Here is a 10634-nt window from a genome sequence, read left to right as displayed (position 1 = left end):
CCCCTTTTTGTAACGAGCTCACGGTGTTTTGTGGTGCAGGTTGACAGTCGTCGACGATTGGAATAGTTATTGTTATCTTCACCCGAAAATACCTATCTAAGCCTACCCTGGGTTATTAGGTGTTAATCCTTACTTGGGTGAGACATTAAGCTAAGCCTACCAAGGGTTAGCCGCTTCTTCCATACCGGCTAGAACAGACTTGAAAAACTATTCTGACCGTCATGAGTTCCGGACGCTCACCTCCGTCAACGCCGCAGTCTTCAAACCGCGCAGGACGCAACCAGAGTGGGTCCCCGGAAGGAAATGGTCGGCAAAGTGAGGATTACATCGAAATAGAATGACCACAACAAGACTTATCGTTTCGTGTCACCGAAGCAAAGACTACCAGGCAAAAACATCCCACGATAGTGGAAGACAAAGAAGAAGACCCGGTGATGTGGTTAAAAAGAGAACAAGAAAGGGTCAGCGCATAGTATGAAAAGAGGTTAGAAGAGTATATGAGAACACATGCTGGCAAAGTGACTCCGTGAACATTTCTTTACTCGCAGAACACTCAAGACGACTCGTCCGACGAAGACCGTCACCTGCAGAGACGCGGGAGTGACAAACTCGGGAATCACAGAGACCATTCAAGAGGAACAAGCAAAACTTGAGAACAGTCCTCGAGACAAAGTCGAGTAGCTCGCTCAAGAAGAATGGGGATGAAAAACCAGAAACCCCAAGGAAGCAACGAAGAAGACAAAAGTGAAAGTGAGAATGAAAGTCTCAGCCTGAGAAGTCAGGCGTGGGGAAATAAACAATTAAGTTACTACCCCGACGCGGACGTGGATTTTTCAAAACCATATCTCCCGAAAGTCTTCGCAGAAAAATCAAAGTTTATACAACGAATCAAAGAGTCACCACTACCGTCTAACTCCAAATTATCATTAGCGGTAGGAAAGTATGATGGGATGACAAATCCTAGCGATCACTTGCAAAGTTTCATAGCTGCAGGAGGAGTCATAGGATGGGCCCTACCCGTGTGGTGTCACATGTTCGCTCTAACCCTTCATGGGGCTGCAAGGGAATGGTTCGAAAGACTCCCAGAAGGGCGAATCACTGGATTCGAGTATTTAATCGCAAAATTCTCCCAACACTTTAGTCAGTAGCGGAGACACAAGCGTGATCCTGCTGACATACTGACGGTGTTCCGGAGAGATAATGAGTTAATAGAAGATTTCATTACACGTTACAACAAAGAAGGCCTACTGATAGGAGGCGTCGGCGAAGATATGATAAGAGTAGGGTTCCGACAAGGGGTATGCAGTGATGGCATTATTCAGTGCCTGTCTGGACGCGATGGCATGCCCCAGTCATGGGATGCCATCATGAGTGCAGCTAGGTATATGCGGCAACCCAAAAACCCTTGAGCAGGCGGGAATATTCCAGACCTAAAGTAAAAAAAATGAGCCCAAAGGCTACAAAGGGAGCAAAAAAGAAAGGGGGTCAATATGGTCTAAAATCCAACCACCCGCGAAAACGTCGGTTCCCACCACGGGTAGACCGCTGGTAGGAGAAAAGCAAAGTGATAAAAGTTGCGGGTATAAAAACAAGGAATGGACCCCGTTGTCAAAAACCCCGTCGCAAATATTAACTGCAGAGAATGTGGATTTCCGCACGCCAAAGCCAATCTTCAAAAGAAGAAATTTAGACAGGTCGAAATACTATAAATTTCATGAAGATATCGGACACAACACGGACGACCGCACCAATTTAAACAACAAAATAGAGGAACACTTGGTAATCGAGGCCAGGAAGCATGCACGAAACCAAGGAAATGGTAGAGAGGAAGGTCCTTTGAAAAACCAGATCAAAAACCTTAACTCCTATATGATACAAGGCGGAAAACACAAGGGGGGCAAAAAGGCAGACACCAAGCAGTGAAGCCTGGAAAGAAGAACCTGTCGTTTTCCCGTGAATTAGAGAAGGACCGTGCCTAAAGCAGCCATTGATAATTACCGCACTGATTGCCCATTACCGAAGAACATACATCTTTATCGATTAAGGAAGCACGTTTGACATAATATACCAATAGTGCTTCGACTAATTAGATGCAGAGGATAAGGCAAGGTTGGAACTAGCTAACGCTCCAGTATCAGGGTTTTTAAACGAGGTCACCCACCCGCTGGGACAACTAAAATTCCTGGTAAAATTGGCGATGGGAGACATTCAAGAACCGAAGAGGTGGAGATTTTAGTGTTACGAGTAAAATTAAAACATGACATAATTTTGGGAGGAGAAGCGATTGGAGACTTTAGCGCCAACCCTTTTACCGCACACAGCATGATGGGCGTCCCCACCCCAACATGTGTCGCATTGATAAAGCCGAATAAGGATTGCTTAGTGGCGGAAGGGTTGAAGCCCCCAAAAACGCCAAAAGTCTTAAAAGAAGAACCAGAAAAATGGATATTGAATGCCAAATTCCTAGATCAAACAGTGACCATTGGGCATACCCTATCCGGCAGAGTTAAATCACATTTAAAGCAGCTGCTGCTGAAGTACACTGATGTATTCGCATGGCAATCGGCGGACATGGTTGGAGTCCCGTGACGCATAGCCAAACACAAGCTAAAATTTAACCCAGCAGTCACTCCGATCGTACAAAAAAGACGAAAGATGTGTCCTGAACAGACAAACACAATAAACGATCAGGTGCAGTAGCTATTAAAAGTCGGGATCATCCGCGAGATTCGATACCAAACATGGCTAGCGAATCCGGTGATGATACCTAAGAGCAAGGGAGCATGGCGGATGTGTATAGACTATAAAGATTTGAATAGGGTCTGCCCCAAAGACTGCTACCCACTGCCAGAGATCGATCTAAAAGTGGACGCTTTGGCGCCCTATCATTTCAAATATTTTTTAGACGCATACAAAGGGTACCACCAGATTCACATGGCAGAAAAAGACCAAGAAAAGACGGCATTCTGCACCGACAAAGGCACATTTGTTACAAAATGATGCCTTTCATATTGAAAAACACCAGAGCCACATACCAACGATTAATGGACCAACAGTTTGGGGAACAGATTGGGAACAACTTGGAAGTGTATATGGATGATCTGGTCATGAAAAGCCTAGATGAAGATCAAATGCTCCGAGATATCAAAGACACTTTCAAGGATTTTAAAATTAAAAACAAATGTTATTTACCTTTTAGACCTTGAATTATGAAATGTATTTATATTAAAATAAAAGTTACAAATGCAAACAGGAGTTATAAACTTGGATATTTAACATATTATACCTGCAAAGTTTACGAATTGTTTAACTTTATTAACACTTTAAATCCCGAAGTTTCGTTAATTAATCAAAAAGAATAGAAAAGGAACGAATGATAAACGTAATCATCCAAAATATTATATTAATGATTATCACATTAAAACGACAAAACTGGTCGGTTTAACGACTACAAATAAACATTGACAAATAACAAATAAAATAGATGAAACGAAACTTGAGAATATAATACTTACTTACTTACTTATAAAGAAAACTGAAAATTCAAAATGGGTCGGGTTTTCGGGTTTGAAAAGTAATGAATGTTACAATTTACGTTTGATTGACTGCATGCCTACATATAAAGTACAAATATATCCTTTTCATATTTTAAACAATATGTATATGAGATTATAATAATTACCAGTTTGCCATGATCAATATGTACCGTTGATTAATATAATCAATGACCTAGATTTATTTCTCGCACTAAGATGATTTCTCTCTTGAACCATCCCCCATATATATATGTATATATATATATATATATATATATAATTCTGTTAGGATATAATCAAAATAATTCTATGCATCTAATTCTTTCGAAGGTTGTTTATGAAATTTATATTTGAATTTGGCTATTTATTGATTGTTGAGCTATTTTAGTTGGTATTTGCTCTCAAACACGAAACACACAAATACATGCATCATTTATAGTACATAGTTGCATTATTGAACCGATTCACTTTTGTTATCTCAATCTCACGATCTATGACCAATTTCCCGTAAACTTAATCATTTAGTTGAAATTGGGGCTATAAGCATGGTTGTGTACATAGTTAGCTAATAGAAACTGTATTCCTACATTGACTATTGATGAATGGATTCATCTACTTATAACCGGGGTTATGGTTATAGCTATCTAATAGAAACCACATGTACATGTTGTGTTCATATTTTCTTTACTTGAATTATTTGGTTTTTCTGCTCAATATTATTTGATTTATCTTGTTATACTTGATTTTAACGTTTGATTTATCTGTTTTGAGTCCAATGTTTTACCTTACTATTCTTGATCTCAATGTTTCATTTATTTACCTTTCTATTCTAGACTGCAATGCTTTGTTTATTTATGGTGACGTTCGTGGCCTCTGTGTTTTCATTATTGTTATTTTGTTATAATTTATTTGTCATGTTACCCAAAAGTTTCACTCAGTTGGTTTTAACTTTAATAGTTTCGTTTATTTATTTTAACCACAATGTTCTCGCGTTGTACTTGACCTTAAGAGTTTTGTTTATTTATTTTGTTAGTTTTGACTCTTGAAAGTTTATTATTTTTGTTTTCAAAGTTTTTATATATTTATCTTGATATACAAGAATTTATTTTATTTATTGTTTATGTCTTAAAACCCACACTATAGGATGAACCGTGTGAACCATGCGATGATCTAAATAATTACGGGTGCACACGTAATTATCAAAGCCATCGCATGGAAATGATAGCACGTACGTTTGCGTGTAAATAACGTAGAACTTAGGATGATTTTTGGAAAACGATACAAACTGCAATGTAATAAGGACATAGTGAATGCGCCGCTGGTACATCCTATACATAAGCGCCCTTGTTATATTTCTTGATTGTAGCGTTTTTCGGGTAATTCAAATATTTGTGTTATTTTATATTTTGTGTATTGTTTTAATAAAAGAAATGACCCCATGTCGTAGTTTCTTTCTTTTCCTTAATTTTTTTTATTAATTTAGGGACGAAGTTTTCAAAAGTTGTGAATCGTGACATTCGTCATTTTTCAAACCCGACTCATTTAATTTTTTTATATATAATTCGAACCTTCGTTCATTGATAAAAGTTGTTTATTCATGTTATTTATATTTTTTTACATAAATGTTTGCATTGTGACAAACTTGATCGTAAATTCCATTTTATGCATTTTTATACATTTGTTTCTCTTATGCAATTCTATACTTTTATTTCTCTTAATCGATCGTAAGCGCCTTTTCATGTTACAAACTTTAATTGTGTTTTTCGCTTATTTATTCAAATCGTGAAATTAGTCAAATTCAAGGCCATTTTAATCGACTAATGTTTCATTTGGATATTTTATGATGATATTAATCATCCATGACTATGATTTCAATGTTACACTTTACCTATTGTGAATCATTAACTAATTTCAAAGCTACTCAAACCTCTTAATCACATTAGACCCAATCAATCCAATTGAAACATCTTGAAAAAAATTCTCTTACAAATAGTGAGTCATTCCTTACATTCATCTTTGCCCCAACACAATTCACAAGAACTATTCTCTCTAATGGGATCTTCTTACTAGTTTGACTTTCAAAATTCAATTGTCAAAGTTCAAGTCTTTTCCTTATTATTTTCTAGGCCTTTCCTCGGGTATGTTCAAATTAGTTTATGTGTGATGCGATCGTTAGAATATGACGCCATAATTTGACAATAGTGTTAGTTCGTAAAAAATGAACCCGACTCGCTTATGCGATACTTTCGGTCAAGTTTGGAACTTTTTAATATATTAACATGCATAACATATTTATTTCATCTTTATAACTCTAAAACCATAAAACTAGCATGTTGGAACCAAATTTGATATTTTGTCAAATTTGCGTTCCACCAAAACTGAACCACTCGCTAAAAACTTGATTATCTACATTTGGGCCTGTTTCGGATTTTTCTTGAAACGTCCACCCTCTTTAACATAATTAAAATATTTTTCGTTCACAAACTTTTCTAAAATACATTAAGGTAACATATCTAAAAGCTATTCTTTTAAACAACTACACTAATTATCCATGTCTATATTACATTGTTAAACATAAAGGCAACCGTTCACGACCCGTTAAATTAAATTCCGTCATTAAGTCTCCGGCGACTATCCGACTGAGTCTCCTATCTCCGGAGAGCATTAACAACGTCAGTTACCAGCAACTTTTAAGCATTCCAAGCATCAATATGCAATCAATTGAATTGAATGGTTTTTGTGCAATCATAATACCAAATGAATTTAATGATGAACATTCTTGTATGTTACCATCTGATGAGTGCTTTATCAATTGAAGCAAACTCGCAATTGAACCAGGTAGGTACGTATTCTTCTTATCCGGTTATAAATTACTGTCCATAAGATGCTTGTGTTTCAATTAGGGGTTCATCTCGCTGGAGCATTCAGTTTTAGACGATTCAGAGTGTTCTATTTATTATAGATTGCTGCAACCCAGATCGTCTGATTGTTGTTGTTTAGGTATGTTCTGATTTCAAGCTATGTATTTCTGATACTTACAAAACCACATGCTATTTTTTCTTTGTGATAAATAAACTTAGTAAAATAACACATTACAATGTCCTTTGACTCCTTTGAATCAAACCAAATAATAGAAATGTGTGCTTATTGTTCTGAAACAACGGTCGACTTTTTAACAGATTTTTATAAAAATGAGTGTGTTTTATATGCAGATTGCGCGCAAAGAGGGTGATCCAGAAACGCCACGTCCATGGAACCGACATACTCTTAAGAAACAAGAGTCAACTAAGGAGAAAAAGGAATCTGTTAATGCAAGTAAAAAAGTAACGCCAGAGGTGAAGGATAATACTGAGGATGGTGACCTTCTGTTCCAGGAGTTTCTTCAGGTCACCATCCTCAGTATTATCCTTCACTTCTGGTGTTACTTTTTTAGTTTCTTCAGGTCATGCAACTGCGTAAAAAGTCAAAGTTATGGTCAATGATCTTCTAGAAGCCAACCAAGGAAATGATGGTACTAAAAAAGTAGAAGAAGTAAGGGAAGACAAAAAGAAATTGAAAACAGAATCTGACAAACCTAATGCAATAGATGATGTCGATGAACCGTCATCAAGTTTAGAAGATGAAGATGATGCTTTACAAACCGGTCGTTTTTTGTTAGAAACCTGCCATATACTGCCACGTATGTTTCTTAATCTTCCTTCAAGTTCTGGCATTTTATGATTTATAACGATATTATTTTGTTAATAAAAAACAAGGAAGATGATTTGAGGGAGCATTTCAGCAAGTTTGGCAATGTGTCTCAGGTTCGTCTGGTGGTTGATAAAGATACGAAGCGATCAAAGGGACTTGCTTATATTCTCTATACGCTCCTAGAATGTGCAGCCAGGTTTGCATATTTTTCAAATGTGCATTTCTTGTTATAAATTTCAAGATATTGTTTTTGTAATTAATATTCTGATATTTACAGGGCACTAGAAGATCTTTACCAATCTATTTTTCAAGGCAGACTTCTGCACATTATGCCAGCGAAGCCGAAAATTGTGAAAAAAGAGTAAGATTTTTTTTCCATAAACTCATCTTCTGAAGTTATCAATTCACATTGACCAACATTTGAAGACGTTTAAGCAACAAAGCGAAGAAAAGAGGAAGAAATATGAAATTTCTGGAGATACAAGAGCCTGGAACAGTTTATTAATGAGACAAAATACAGTATGATTCTTACTTCTAGAGTTCTATCTTATTATTAGTTACTTAATTTTGGAAAATGTGACAACACTTTAGATTTTTATTTTGTAATAAATTGTTGAGAACATTGCTAGGGAATTTGGTACAAGTAAAAGTGAATTACTAGACCGAGAAGCCTCTGATGTAGCTGTACGTATTGCGTTAGCAGAAACACAAGTGATTGCAAAGACAAAAAGGGCTCTTGCAAATGCTGGTGTTAACGTGATTTAGAGATGCTCCTTTGTTTTTGGAGTGGGCAACTGTTGATATTCTGAGTGAAGATCCAACGTATTCAACTGATGAAAAAACACCTATTGTGGCAGAACACTAGACCAAACGAGCATTATTAGAGCAACTACTGGAAGGAACGGAGAATGCTGATGTTGATACAGAACAAGTTGAGGTGGGATTTTTGGCCCATTTACAGTTTACTTATAAATTTGTCAATTTGGGCTCGGGCGGAATAAAAATGGAAATAGCATATCGAAAGTGGTCCTGTTTTTAAAATGGTGATTCATTTTATTTAAAACAGATTTTCTATCATTGGGATCATATAGCTTTTTATATCATTTATGACACTGATTGTTTATATAGATTTTCTATTTGATATTTATAAATAACTCTTAATATTCTTTTTTGTTCTTCATGATCTTATCAGAGCCGGTCACTTTTTGTCAAGAATCTGAACTTTAAAACTACAGACGAGAGTTTGAAGACGCATTTTATTGATCACATAAAGAAAGGAAGACTACACAGTGTTCGGGTATAGTTTTCGGCCTTCACTATCCCGCCTTAAACAATATGCTTTAAATTCCTTTTTTTAATTTAATTTAATTTTTTTGCAGATACAAAAGCACATGAAAAATAGGAAAAATGTTTCGTCGGGCTTTGGATTGTAAGTTTGGATTCGGTTCAGTTTTAGTTTCGACTCAATTTCGATTTTTAAATTTTTTGTTTCGCTTAGGTTAAAGGTTTTCCAGGTTCTGATTTATGTTTTTTTAGGTTTCGGTACGATATTTTTAGTTGGTTTTGTTTTAGTTTTTTGGTTGTTGGATTCGTTTCAGTTCTGTTTCCGTTTTTTCGGTTTTTGGATTCGTTTCAGTTCGGTCTGATTTTATCAGTTCAGTTCGCTTTTAGTTTTTCAGTTCGTTTCAGTACAGTTCTGTTTTAGTTTTTTCGGTCTCATTTTATCAGGTTTTTAGTTTTGGTTTTCGTCTTTTAGTTTTGTTTCAGTTGTTTTGGTTTCTGGATTTGAAATTTTCGTTTAAGTTCTCTGTTATCAAATTTTTAGTTTCGGTTTCTGTCTTTTAGTTTTGCTTCAGTTCGGGTTTAAGGTATTCGTTCACAATTCCTTGTTACCTAAAGCCATCCTAAGCAGATGGAAAGTTGAAACTTTTATACACACCTGAGCAGGTTGATGAATATGGAAGACTTTATAATGAACGCTCAAAACTGAGTTCGCTTCGGCGCCATCAGCTCATTAGTGAATGTCCGGTTCCTTCTAACATTGGGCCCAAATAGGTTAAAGTTTGGTTTCAGTTTGGTATTGAAATGCACTTAATACTTTAGAGAAGTGTAAATACTGTCATTACGTATCCTGTTTGTTATAGAAATGCACTAAATAGGTTGGGACTGTGTACATACTATCCGCATGTATCCATGTACCTTTTTTTTATTCTTTTTTTTATTCTTTTTTAAATGTATAATTTCAATGACGTCATCTAACGATAATGCTCATGCCAATCTTGAAGTTATAAAACATTTTTGGATCTATTGTTTACTTTAAAATGCTATGTGAGCTCTAACAACACTTGGGCTGTTAAATATAATCCAAAAAACAAGTATTATTGCAAATTAATATAAATTTTGCTATACGAAATGCCATACGAACTTAACAACCCCTCTTCTTATTGCATTGACCTACAACGAACTACGATACAGTTACGAACCGTACCGTGTCATCAAATTTCTGTAGCATCTCCACTCCCAACCAAGCTCATGCCGACCGATCCGTGTTATGTCTCCACTGCAACGCGTGAGCACATCTACTAGTAGTGAAATATATAGTTTTTCTTTCAAGCATTCCAAAATTCGAACCAAATCCATGTCTTTTACTCTTTCTTCTTATTTTCCTTGAATATTATTTTGATCTTAAAATTATTTTCTAGGATCCCGCCTCGAACCGAACTCGTCTGGTTCAGCTCGCTTATTTACTTAGTTCGTCTTTGCTCGCTTAATTTTATCATGTGAGTTTTTCATAACCCCCTTTTTCACTTTAACATTTTTAGGGTGTTACACGTTACCATGCTTCTTGTTATTTTATTATCATTGTTTAGAAACCAATTCGCAGTTAAGCCATGCATGTTAATAATATTCTTTCATATTGTTTATGATGACTATACGTATATAATATTGTGTTTACCAATTCCATTTGATTATATAAAAATAATAATAATAAATAGTTGGATCTTACTTGTCCCAGTAAAGACAAAGGCATAAGTTTAAGCGGACAACAATATCGGTGACCGCAGTTTTTGCGTTGTTCTAAATTTTAAGATAACCTAATGTGTTTTTAAGACCGTATTTCTCCGATTCTGATCCCATTGCAATTAGATTTTTTCAGGGACGAAAAAAGATAAGTGTGGGAATATTTGATATAATGCTAAATATATATAAATCTCTTGTATATTTTATATAATATTTTCTTAGTTATTGATTGGTTTTATATTACTAACATATTTAAATAATGTAGGTTTCGGGACTTGTTCATGGTTAAAAAGGGCGAAAAAAGAGCTAAAACAAGCCAAACCGGAGAACCGGAGCATCAGAATTGAACCGGACCGCATCAGAATTGAATCGGACTGCATCAAAATT

The 10634-nt window shown here is 35.8% G+C and overlaps 1 pseudogene; it reads left to right on the top strand.

Moving 5' to 3' along the window:
• The first annotated feature begins 2325 nt into the window (after nt 1-2325).
• LOC143596441 (uncharacterized) lies at nt 2326-8659 on the top strand (annotated as a pseudogene).
• The last annotated feature ends 1975 nt before the right edge of the window (nt 8660-10634 follow it).

Source organism: Bidens hawaiensis, unplaced genomic scaffold, assembly GCF_021521415.1.
Source record: "Bidens hawaiensis isolate Kalapana, Puna unplaced genomic scaffold, B.hawaiensis_p1.1 tig00046384_1, whole genome shotgun sequence".
NCBI classification, from domain to species: domain Eukaryota; kingdom Viridiplantae; phylum Streptophyta; class Magnoliopsida; order Asterales; family Asteraceae; genus Bidens; species Bidens hawaiensis.
The sequence above is the reverse complement of the archived record's forward strand: the minus strand, read 5'-3'. Positions and strand labels throughout refer to the sequence as shown.